General features: G+C 36.2%; 1 long non-coding RNA gene across 2 annotated transcripts in view; it reads right to left on the minus strand.

Moving 5' to 3' along the window:
• Positions 1-13032, minus strand: part of LOC141580045 (uncharacterized) — a 159753-nt gene that overhangs the window by 72227 nt on the left and 74494 nt on the right. For both annotated transcript variants that reach the window (XR_012512036.1, XR_012512035.1), the window contains one exon: positions 8867-8963. This is a non-coding gene — a long non-coding RNA (uncharacterized LOC141580045). The remainder of the gene's footprint in view (positions 1-8866; positions 8964-13032) is intronic.

Raw genomic sequence — 13032 nt, forward strand, 5'->3', positions numbered from 1 at the left:
AAATTTTGAGGGAGTGACACTACTGTTCTATATTTTGACTTTGATGGTGGTTACATGATTTTATGCATTTCTCAGAGATCACAGCACTGCCTGCTAAAAAACAGCAAGTTCTACTGTACATGAAGTATATCAAATCGTTAAAAGGGAGATATGTAAATAACAAATAAGTATATGACAACTAACTGAACATAATTAGTCTTCAAATTACATAAAATCACACTGAGACAACTTTACACACACTTGATTAGGTAAAAGTTAAACATGGACAACACTAAATTTGTTGAAAATGTGGAGCAACTGGAACTCTCAGACATTGCTGGTAGAGATAAAAAATTGTTTGGCAGCTTCTTATAAAGCTAATCATGTATTTATCCTCTACCTAAATGATTACTCTCTTAAACATTTACCCGAGATAAATGACGATATGTCCAGAGAAGTTGTACCAGAATATTAATACCTGTGCATTAAAGAAGTGTTATAATGTAAATTATGGGACATTAATATAATGGATAATATTTTAATAATAAAAGGAAAATGTTGTATTTGTAACAACACCAAGAATTTCAAAAACATCAAGGTAAGAAGAAGTTAGATTTAGATGTATATCCTGTTTCATACGAAGTTAAAAATAATCCAATCTATATGGTAATTCAAAGTTTGAATGCCTGTGGGGTAGAAATTGACTGGAAGGACACACCAGAGGACTTTGAAGAGTGATAAAATTATTCTAGGTCGTGATTGAGTTGTTGTTACATGGGTGTGTACATGCGTCAAAACTCATCAAATTATACATTTCACAGCAATTAAATTTTACCTCAATTAAAAAAACAAAAAGCTTGCTTGGATGCTTTGCAATTCTTAAAAGTCTTTAAGAAGCTTTCCCAGCCCGCTCAGCCTGCAACAATAAAGTGGTTGGTTCTGAAGAGCTTGCTGGGAAAGCAGTATAAAGCTTTTGCCTGCCTGCTCATCTGACTGCAGCGGCTACTCCAAACAATAATAGCTTCCTCTTTACTTCTGACTGCTATGCCTCATGCAACTTCTCTTAATGGAAAAATCTAACCTGGAACTACAAAGACAAAGGAATCTTGCTAACAGAAAAGAGAGATAGTGATCCCACATTTGTAACAGACAATCAAGTACTCAGGATAATGTAGTACAAATGAAAGAAAATTCATGGAGGCTCTTAGTGAAAAATTATGTAGCCAGGGCCGGGCGTGGTGGCTCAAGCCTGTAATCCCAGCACTTTGGGAGGCTGAGGTGGGTGGATCACAAGTTCAAGAGATCGAGACCATCCTGGCCAACACAGTGAAACCCCGTCTCTACTAAAAATACAAAAAATTAGCTGGGCATGGTGGAGCGTGCCTGCAATCCCAGCTACTCAGGAGGCTGAGGCAGGAGAATTGCCTGAACCCAGGAGGAGGAGGTTGCGGTGAGATCTCGCCATTGCACTCCAGCCTGGGTAACAAGAGCAAAACTCTGTCTCAACAACAAAAAAAAAAAAAAAAAAAAAAAAAAATTATGTAGCCAAAATAAGAATCAGCTGTTCTAGTTTTTTGTTTTCTTTTATCAAGTAGTTTTTTCTGGTATTGCTATATTCCAAGCAATTGATATTTTTTAATTTGTCATAATTAATTATATAATAGAAAGGCTTTAACTGGATTCCCTTTGAAATTCTACTAAATGACAGTAAGATATCTATTTTTTTTTAAATACTCAACTACAGAGATTAGAACAAGAGATATCAACAGACTTTTGGAAGTTATAAATGAATTAGGTTACTAGTAACTATGAGAGCAGATATAATAGAAATCTAAGTAGCTCGGGACTCAGAACACGATGCCCCCAAAATATGGTACCTTGACATACTGAGTATTTAAAATGGAAAACAAACTGAGGAAAACACAGGAGCAGAAAGGTCCCTCTTTGACCTTCTCCCACCTTTTTCCCTAGACACATGGTCATACAAGACTCTCTTACCTACTTGCCTTGAAAACAGGTTCTAAGATCCTCATTCCAGAGGAGTCCTGCTTTATACCCAGAAGCCAAGAAGAATCTGAAAAAACAGGCTTTACAAAGTTCTCTCAATTTATTATTATTTATTATTATTGTTTTACTTAAATTTATATTAAATTTATAATTGTTATTATTATTTATTGCCTGCAATCACACTCCTGCATGACTGTCCGTAACAAAAGACAGTTTTCCCTGAGTTTTTGAGTCTTCAGTTTTGAAGCCCTGTGTCTCATAAAACTTATATTAAACAGAGCGATATGCTTTTCTCTTGTTAATCTTTCTTTTGTTATAGGGGTGTCAGCCTTAAGCCTTGTGAGGATAAAGAGAATATATTATTTTCTTTCCCTTACACGTCTAAAAGAAACAAGTTGGTGTGCACCAAAGAATTCTACAAAGTTCAGGAAGTAGAAGCCCTCTCTGAAGGTAGGAGAGCAGGGCAGCTGATGATAAGAAGTCTATTTGAAAAGCTGCATAGGAAGCCAGTAGATAATTACAGGTCCTCACCCCTACCCTCAACCAGAAGAGCACCCTCATGTATGCTTGCATTAAAGATGATGTGTATTCTCTGGACAAATGTAATCAAAAGCTCTGTACTAATAAACAAAAGGAATAGCTGAAGGGAGAGTGTTGTAACTTAGGTCTTTGCTATTCAAAGTATGGTTCATGGACTAGCAGAATTCATGACTCCTGGGACCTGGTTAGAAATTCAGAAACTCAAATTCTATCACTAGATATCTGGAATCAGAATCTGTATTTTACCGTATATTTGTATGTAGATTGTTTAAGAAGCACAGACTATTAATTTACTAAATGTGCAATATAGGACAGCCCTGAGCAAAGCTTGTCCTGAGCAAGGACGCTGACATTTTGGGAAACTTCCTATGCTTGAGACAGCTAGTTGCCAACAAAATTAATACTCTTCTACCACATGGAGTTGTCATTGGGAACCAGTAACCGAGGCTGAAACTGCATTTCCTGTCTCAATTTGTACTGTATGTATAGCCTTGAACTATTTTGGCCATTCTAGTTTGACCAGACATGTGTCAGCCCCAGGCCCAGGACGGAAAAAGTAGTATGTCCTCTTCCAAGTAAGTGTTCTTTGCCTTTTTGCCATAGGGGGTACTACAACATCCTGTGGCCAGTAGGAATGCAAGATGAAGAAAATCTGGTTTTGAGTCTCTAAAAAGAGAACATTAATCCATTAACCAGAGACATGAATAGTAAAACAATTTCTGTTGCATTTAAGCCTTTACGCATTTAGGATTTATTTGTTTATAAAAGCTGGCCTTACTTTATCCAATACCAGCTCTCAAACAAATAAATGTGTTTACATCTGCTGATCAATCGTTAAGCTGAGTTCTCTCTCTTTTTATTTTTTTATTTTTTTTATTTTTTTGAGACAGAGTCTCACTTTGTCGCCAGGCTGGAGTGCAGTGGGGCACAATCTCGGCTTACTGCAACCTCCGCCTCCTGGGTTCAAAGCAATTCTCCTGCCTCAGCCTCCCAAGTAGCTGAGACCACAGGTGTGCACCACCACGCCCAGATTTTTGTATTTTTAGTAGAGATGGGGTTTCACCATGTTGGCCAGGATGGTCTCCATCTCTTGACCTCGTGATCTGTCCGCCTCGGCCTCCCAAAGTGCTGGGATTACAGGCATGAGCTACCACACCCGGCCCATTAAGCTAAGTTCAATACAAAGTTTTCAATTTTCATTTTAATGCCCCACTCTCGAATATGAATGGATAGCTAGCATAACATAATATTTGAGGAAAGCCTCAAAAGCCTCTAAAAGACAAGTAATAGGTATAGATAACCAGGTAAAGGAAAAAACAAGTAGCTATTAACACCATCAATAAAAGCCAAACAATTATACAGGAAAGAAAATGCAGTAAAAACATATTACAAGATTTATGTGAACAATATCTACAAAGTCACAATAATATAAACATTGTTTGACAAATAATTGTAATATAACTATACAGGGAGAGAGAGGGAGGACAGTGTGAGGAGCAGGGGATACAAGAGAGAAACCCTTGTCTTCAAACTAAAATTGTAATGCTTCTACATTTTTAAAAATCAAGAAGTATCAAGTATTTTATGTATGATACAGAACTAAATACAAGAAGTTGCAAAGAGTTGGAAATGTCAGTTTCTGCAGATTCTAGGGTGAAGAGAGATGGAAAGGGTGAATGTAGTTTTGAGGTTCTAAGACTTTGGGGACATTTTAACTCTTTAAATTATGCATATGCATAAAAGAAAAATAAAATATAAACAATGTGAGAGTTATTTTTCCTCACATAACTCAATTTATCTCGTATTTATAGTAATACTTTGAGTTAATTCTATAATTCTATAATACTATCTCATTCCACCCACCACCAAATTTTGTCAGTTTGTTCAGTTTGAAGGTGAGGGTCTATGTGTCTTTGAAAAGCATGTTTGTTAGATTTGCAAATAAATACTTATACTAAAGATAGACATGGAACTGAGGAGTCATTATTTATTCAATTAAAAATAATATTTTACTGTATTTTGTAAGTTGCCTCTAAAACAATGCATTTGATTTTCCAGTTAAATTATTAAAAGTTCAAATAACGAAATTGCTTTTGTTAATATACTGTGACTATTAGAGAAGGTTTGAGTGTATCAGAAATTAAATAATTATAAAATTACACCATGTGAAACCTGAAAGACTGTGCCTTTAAATCATATGTGTCACTTTGAATCACTACAAATAATCTTTAGTAATGTAGCTTCTAATCTAAATTAGAAAATATTAATTTCCTGAAGTAGGAAATATCAGATGTAAAACACCAGTGGAGTTTCCCTTAGATTCCTCGGGAAGTTATTGTTCAATTCCTTGCAAAATAAAAACTTCATCCATGCATAAATACCAAAGTCAAAGCTAAATGACAGGAATGATGACAGGAATAAGTCCATGATTCGACAGGCTGAATCAGAAGACTCCTGTCTTAAAATAGCTTAATTCCAAACCAGAAGTGAAATGTCAACTCAAAATACTCAATATAACTGATAAATTGGTTATTGAATAGCCAATAAGTAGTTAAGAAAAAAATTCCTTGTGATCACTTTACATTTATGACTTAATGTGTTTTCACAAAAATTATCAGCAATATGCAAACTGTTTCTGCTATTGCGGAATACAGATCTCCAGAAGATTGATTGCCATATATGTTGTTTCATTATTGTGACTTCTAACATAGTTTATAAAAAGGAGCATTATTTATCAACTTCAGTCTGATCAAAGAGGCTAAACACAGATACAGGTTCAGAGACAGAAAGCAAGCCGAGAGTCATTCCCTTCGCCTTTGTATTTTTAAAGACTACAGCTTCAAAAAGCAAAGCCCTCTCAGGCAGTAATTATATTTTGTCATTTTACTTAATAATATAGCTTCCAGTCTACTTCTGCTTTCAAAATCACCTGGGGACTGCAAATTGTTCTTGCAATTATCTGATTTTCTACCTAACTGGGACAGTGTTTCTCAAACTGTGAGGCTGATCACACTGGGGAGACTTCAATCTTTTCGTGGGGATATGAAAATCAACCCAAAGAAAAGCATGTTATATTTCTCTGCTCACTAATTATTTTCACTAATGACTGAGAAAGCAAAAGCATTTAATTAGGAATTTGGGGGTATTAATACTTTTTAAATGAAGTATAAAATTTATCTTCCACATTGTGTCATCAAAAGATATTTACATGTTTCATTTGCATTCATACATTAAAGAGTAAAAAATGTGGCTGGCTGAAGTGGCTCTGAGATACCTGTAATCCGAGCACCTTGGGAGGCCAAAGTAGATGGATAGCTTGAGGTCGGGAGTTCTAGACCAGCATGGTCAACATGGTAAAACCCCATCTCTACCAAAAGTTTAAAAAAATAAAGAAAGGCTGGGCGCGGTGGCTCATGCCTGTAATCCTAGCACTTTGGGAGGTCGAGGCGGGTGGACACGAGGTCAGGAGATCGAGACCATCCTGGTCAACATGGTGAAACTCTGTCTCTACTAAAAATACAAAAAATTAGCTGGGCATGGTGGTGCGTGCCTGTAATCCCAGCTACTCAGGAGGCTGAGGCAGAAGAATTGCCTGAACCCAGGAGGCGGAGGTTGTGGTGAGCCGAGATCGCGCCATTGCACTCCAGCCTGGGTAACAAGAGCGAAACTCCGTCTCAAAATAAATAAATAAATAAATAAACTATTTTAAAAAATTAGGTGGGCATAGTGGCAAATGCCTGTAGTCCAAGCCACTCAGAAGACTGAGGCACGAGAATTGCTTGAACCCAGAAGGTGGAGGTTGCAGTGAGCAAATTTCGCACCACTGCACTCCTGCCTGGGTGATGGAGTGAGACTCTGTCTCAAAATAAAAAAAAGAGAGAATAAAGATGTAATTAATTTTGATCATCAAAATTAATGATTTTGTTTTTATTTTAGCATAGGAAAGAATACAAAAATTTTAAGGACAGAAAAAAAAATAAGGGTCTTACTTGCTTTTTAACATATCCTAGCATACTCAATGGAAACATTGACAATTGTTTAGTTTCAGAAATATCATACTACTCTAATTTCTCTTTGAATAGAAAATTTCAATCTTTCTAATTTATGATATGCACCCTTACAAAGAGTATTAAAATACTGTAGATTAACTTCTATGTAAATAATTTTAGAATGACATCGTGGAAAAGCTGTTTGTTTACAGCCTAGTTCCTGATGAGACAGAGAGCACAACTGGAAGTAATAGTGCCACTGAAGAGTGAATTTTCCCCAAGGCTGTGTACTATATATGAGAGAAAACCTCACAGCTCAATAGTTGATCTACTCCCCGGAAGAGGCATAGATAATTCTTTTTTTAAAAAAAAATTTTTATTGCATTTTAGGTTTTGGGGTACATGTGAAGAACATGCAAGTAGAATACACATAGAAAAAAATTAAAATTATGGCTTTTCTCTATCTTATTTAGCCAGAAACCTAGCTTTCATAGCCTTTCGAGCTATGAATTATTTAAATCTTTAAATCTTTACAATTTAAAAAATCCTGTTAATACCACCATCATTCTACATTTTTATGGAATAAATATTTTTGTATTTGTTTATGAAAACTGATTATTCTTTTTGGCTTAATCTTATCTCCAAACATAATCAAGAAAGTAGAGAAATATAGAGATAATAATAATATAACATAGTTGACATTTTTAATTACTTCCTACTAAAAATTTTGATCTGATATATTTTAAAAAGAAAATAATTTTATCTATAATTTCATAACCTGCCTTATGTTCTGCTTAACATTATTTTCTGTAACCTTTTTAAAAATAAATTTCTGAATAAGCATGCATTTCTAATATGCACCATATATACCAAATTTTTCATAGCCATGCTGAGGGAATAGTATACTGTTAATGCAATTGGCTTATTTTGTCCAAAGATATGTTAACTAAAAAGACTATTAATTAACAGAAAAAAGAGCTCTGCTTATATTATGTGTCAGTCTAATTACCTACATTTGTTTCTATAGAGGAATAAAGAAATAAAAAATAAAATAAAATGGCATCACATTGAAATGCCAAAGTTACTGAAGTAAACAATCTCAACCCTATTCACACACCAGGTAAAAGATATTAATAAATGAATACATTAGAAACTGATGAGAACTATAGCAGGTGGGAGAATGCGTATACTGACTATAGTCAATCCAATAAAAATTGTCATGCAAAACAAACAACGTGTTTCCCACAATTTGTCAACAGGCATCTCGTTGATAACCTCTGGACTTCTAGTGTGATGTTTTCATTGTTCTTGAAGAGTATTTCAAAACATCAGAACTAATTGTGTGTAATTATAATATCACTGTCCATAGACAAATGTAAAAGTAAAAGAGTTAAATCATTTAATTTTTTGTAATTCCTGTGGCTTTCATTTTCATGAATTCTCTCCAGTGGCATCTTATACTTAACAGGATGTGTTTATTTACACATCCACTACATAACCATTCATAAACACTCAATAATCACTATACACTAGAAAGTCTTATACAATCCCAAATGTTCTATATTTTTACCTCTGAGCTGTGGAGCCCTGTAAGACTTAATTTCTCCTACACATTTTCCTCAGACTGCATGTCATTTGAGTGCTATGTGCTAAGATTATTCACTGCCTAGGTTTGCAATTCATTTGATTCTCACATTAAAAGCCAACGCTATAAACTATTTTTCACCCAGGAAACACTGCCAAGGCTGACAAACTAGCCAAGCACTATTCCAGAGGAAAATTTATAGACTATTTAAAAATTAAACCAACAAAAATGACTCAATGAACAGAAGTAGGAACATGCACATGCCTGTTAAAAATAAAAAACAGCAAACTGAGTTTCAACTTTGTCATTTATGTATTTTTAACCTGAGTTTCAACTTTGTCATTTATTTATTTTTAACCTAAAGTCCCAAAATATTCTGACCCACTGAAAAACATGCTTTTCTAATAGAATTTACTTACATGAGTGTGTTTGATGGTAGGTGAAAAAATTCTATATATGGCATTGAATAAAAATCATAAATTTTGATATAAAGCAGACCTTGATTAAATTCTCATTGTACCATTTAAATAACTTTAGAAACTCTTAGGACATAGCTGAAAAATAAAGAAAAAAGTTCCTAATAGAAATAGTTGTTTTGAGTATTTGAAATAAGTATTCAGTTTTAAGCTCATTTTTGTACCTCTTGTGCTGCAAACTGGGTCTCCTTTTAGATACTATGCTTGTGTTGGTATATTAGTCAATTCTCAGGCTGCTATGAAGAAATATCTGAGACTGGGTAATTTATAAAGAGGTTTAATTGACTCACAGTTCCACATGTCTGGGAAGGCCTCAGAAGATGTACAAGCATGGTGGAAGGGGAAGCAAACACGTCTTTCTTCACATGGTGACAGGAGAGAGAAGTGCTGGAAGAAGGGAGAACAACCCCTTATAAAACCATCAGATCTCATGAGAATTCACTCACTATCATGAAAGTAGCAGGAGGATAAATCCCTGGCCCCATGATCTAATTACTTCCCACTGGGTTCTCCCACAACATCTGGAGATTATGGGAACTAGAATTCAAGATGAAATTTGGGTGGGGACACAGCCAAACCATATCATTCTATCCCTGGCCCCTCCCAAATTTCATGTCCACACATTTCAAAACACAATCAGGCTTTTTCAAAAGTCCCCCAAAGTTTTAGCTCATTCCAGCATTAACCCAAAAGTCCAATTCCAAAGTGTCGTCTGCGACAAGGCACGTCCGTTCCACCTATGAGCCTGTAAAATTGAAAGCAAGTGAGTTACTACCTAGATTCAATGTGGATATAGGTGTTGGGTAAATACACTCATTCCAAATGGGAGAAATTGGCCAAAACAAAGGGGCTATAGGCCCCATGCAAGTCCAAAATCCAATACAGCAGTCATTAAAACTTAAAGCTCCAAAATGATCTCCTTTGTCTCCATGTCTTACATCCAGTTCACACTGACTGATGCAAGAGGTGGGCTCCCAAAGTTTTAGGAAGCTACACCCCTCTGGCTTTGCAAAGTGCAGTCCCCATCCTGGCTGCTTTTATGGCTGGTGTTGAGTGGCTGTGGCTTTTCCAAATGCACAATGCAAGCTGTCAGTGGATCTATAATTCTAGGGTCTGGAGGGTGGTGGCCCTTTTCTCACAACTCCAGTAAGCATTGCCCCAGTGGAGACTTTGGGGCCTCTGACTCCATATTTCCCTTCCGCACTGCCCTAACACAGGTTTACCATCAGACTTGTGCCTGGAAATCCAGGCTTTCCATACATCCTCTGAAATCTAGGTAGAGGTTCCCAAACCTCAATTCTTGTCTTCTGTGCACCCGCAGGCCTAACACCATATGGAAGCTGCCAAGGCTTGGGGCATGCACCTTCTGAGGTAAGAGCCTGAGCTGTACCTTGGCCCATTTTAACTATGGCTGAAGAATCTGGGACACAGGGCACCATGCTCTGAGGCTGCACAGAGCAGGGGGGACTCTGGACTCAGCCCAAGAAACAATTTTTCCCTCCTCTGCCTCTGAGTCTGTGATGAGAGGAGCAGCCCTGAAGGTCTCTGACATGCTCTAGAGACATTTTTCCAACTTCTTGGCAACTAACATTGGAATCCTCATTACTTATGCAAATTTATGCAGCTAGTTTTAATTTGGCCCCAGAAAATGGGTTTTTCCTTTCTATCACATCATCAGGCTGCAAATTTTTCAAAGTTTTATGCTCTTCTTCCTCTTAAATACTCTGTAACTTAGATATTTCTTCTGCCAGATATTCTAAATTATCTCTTTCAAGTTCAAAGTTTCACAGATTTCTAGGTCAGGGCAAAATGCCAACAATCTCTTTGCTAAAGCATAGCAAGAGTCATCTTTACTCCAATTCCCAATAAGTTCCTCATCTCCCTCTGAGACCACCTCAGCCTGGACTTCATTGTCCACATCACTGTCAGCATTTTGGTCATGGCCATTCATCAAGTCTCTAGGAAGTTCCAAACTTCCCCACATCTTTCTGTCTTCAGAGCCCTCTAAGTCTCCAGAAAGTTCCCCACTTTCCCACATTTAAAAAAAATATTCTTCTGAGCCCTCCAAACTGTTCCAACCTCTGCAGGTTACTTAGTTCCAAAGTCACTTCCACATTTTCAAGTCTCCTCATAGCAGTGCCTCACTTTATCAGTAACAATTTATTGTATTAGTTCATTCCCATGCTGCTAATAAAGACATACCTCAGACTGGGTAATTTATAAAGGAAAGAGGTTTAACTGAATCACAGTTCTGGATGGTTGGGAGAGCTCAGGAAACACAATTATGACAGAAGGGAAAGCAAACACGTCCTTCTTCACAGGGCAGCAGGAAAGAGAAATGCCAAGCAAAGGGGGGAAAGCCCCTTATAAAACCATTAGATGTCATGACAACTCACTCACTATCATGAGATGAGCATGGTGTAACTCCCCCCATGATTCAGTTACCTCACATCAGGTCCCTCTCATTACACATGGGGATTATGGGACTTATAATTCAAGATGAGATTTGGGTGAGGGCACAGCCAAACCATATCAGTTGGAACTCACATCTATGAATTATGAACATCATAAGCCTCCAGGTGATGGTGTTGGCTGAGACTCTGTGGCAGAAAAGCAAAATTTATTTTCTTTTAGTAGTTTCCATTTCATGTCTTAGACTTAAGTCTTTAATCCATTTTTTTTTAATTTTTGTAAATGGTGAGAGATAGAGGTCTAATTTCAATCTTCTGCATGGATTTATTTCTGGGTTCTCCTATTGTGTTTCATTGATCTATGCCAGTACCATGCTACTTTGGTTACTATATTTCCAGAGTATAATTCAAAGTCAAGAATGTGATTCCTTCAGTTTTGTTCATTTTGCTCAGGATAGCTTTGTTATTTCTGCATCTTTTGAGGTTCCATGTAAATTCTAGGATCTTTTTCTTTCTTCTTCTTCTTCTTCTTCTTCTTCTTCTTCTTCTTCTTCTTCTTCTTCTTCTTCTTCCTTCTTCTTCTTCTTCTTCTTCTTCTTCTTCTTCTTCTTCTTCTTCTTCTTCTTCTTCTTCTTTTCTTTCTTCTTCTTCCTCTTCCTCTTCCTCTTCTTCTTCCTCTTCTTCTTCCTCTTCCTCTTCTTCTTCTTCTCTCCTCCTTCTCCTCCTCCTCCTCCTCCTCCTCCCCCTCCCCCTCCCCCTCCTCCTCCTCCTCCTCCTCCTTCTCCTTCTCCTTCTTCTTCTTCTTTTCTTCATTTCTGTGAACAAAGTCCTTGGTATTTTGAGAGAGATTGCATTAAACCTGTAGTTTGCTGTTGGTAGTATGAAAATTTTAACCAATTTATTTTTTTCAGTCCATGAACATGGAGTATTTTTCTACCTTTTTAACATTCTTTTCAATTTATTGCCTCAATGTTCTATAGTTTTCATCATGGAAATCTTTCACTTTTTTGGTTGATCCCTAAGTATTTTATTTGTAGGTATTGTAAATGGGATTACTTCCTTCATTTCTTTTTCAGAGTGTTCACTGTTGGAATAGAGAAATGCTACTGATTTTTGTGTGCTGATATTTTTTCTCGAAACTTTAAATTAAAATTGTTTATCAGTTCTATCATTTTATGTGGAGTCTTTAGGTTTCTTTCAAATATGATTATACCATCTCCAAACAAGGATAATTTGACTTCTTTTCCAATTTGAATGTTCTTTATTTTTTCTCTTGTCTGGTTGCTGGAGCTAGCAATAGTACCTGCAGCACTGTGTTAAATAACAGGAGTGAAAGTGGGCATCCTTGTCTTGTTCTAGATTGGAGAGGAAAGCCTTTCATTTTTTTCCCATTCAGTATGACATGAGCTATGAGTCTGTCATATATGGCTTTTACTGTGTTGAGGTAAGTTACTTGTATACCCAGTTTTTTGAGGCATTTTATCATGAATGGGTGTTGAATTTTATTAGATGATTTTTCAGCATCTATTGAAATGATCACATAGTTTTAGCCTTCATTGTATTGATGTGATGTATCATGTTGATTGATTTGTGTTTGTTGAACCATTCTTGCAGCCCTGGGAAAAATCCCACTTGGTTATGATGAATAATTACTTTTAAACTGTGTTGTTTAACTTGATTTTCTAATATTTTGTTGAGATTTTTTTGCATCACTGTTCATTAGGGGCATATTGGCTAGTGGTTTTCTTTCTTTCTTTCTTTCTTTCTTTCTTTCTTTCTTTCTTTCTTTCTTTCTTTTCTTTCTTTCCTTTCTTTCTTTCTTTCTTTCTTTCTTTCTTTCTTTCTTTCTTTCTTTCTTTCTTTTCTTTCTTTCCTTTCTTTCTTTCTTTCTTTCTTTCTTTCTTTCTTTCTTTCTTTCTTTCTTTCTTTCTTTCTTTTTCTTTCTTTCTTTTAGTGTGTTTTTGCTTTTGATATCAGAGTAATACTGGCCTTGTAAAATGAGTTTGTAAATAGTCTCCCCTTCTCTATTTTTTAGATTAATTTGA

This window comes from Saimiri boliviensis, chromosome 10 (genome assembly GCF_048565385.1).
Source record: "Saimiri boliviensis isolate mSaiBol1 chromosome 10, mSaiBol1.pri, whole genome shotgun sequence".
NCBI lineage: Eukaryota > Metazoa > Chordata > Mammalia > Primates > Cebidae > Saimiri > Saimiri boliviensis.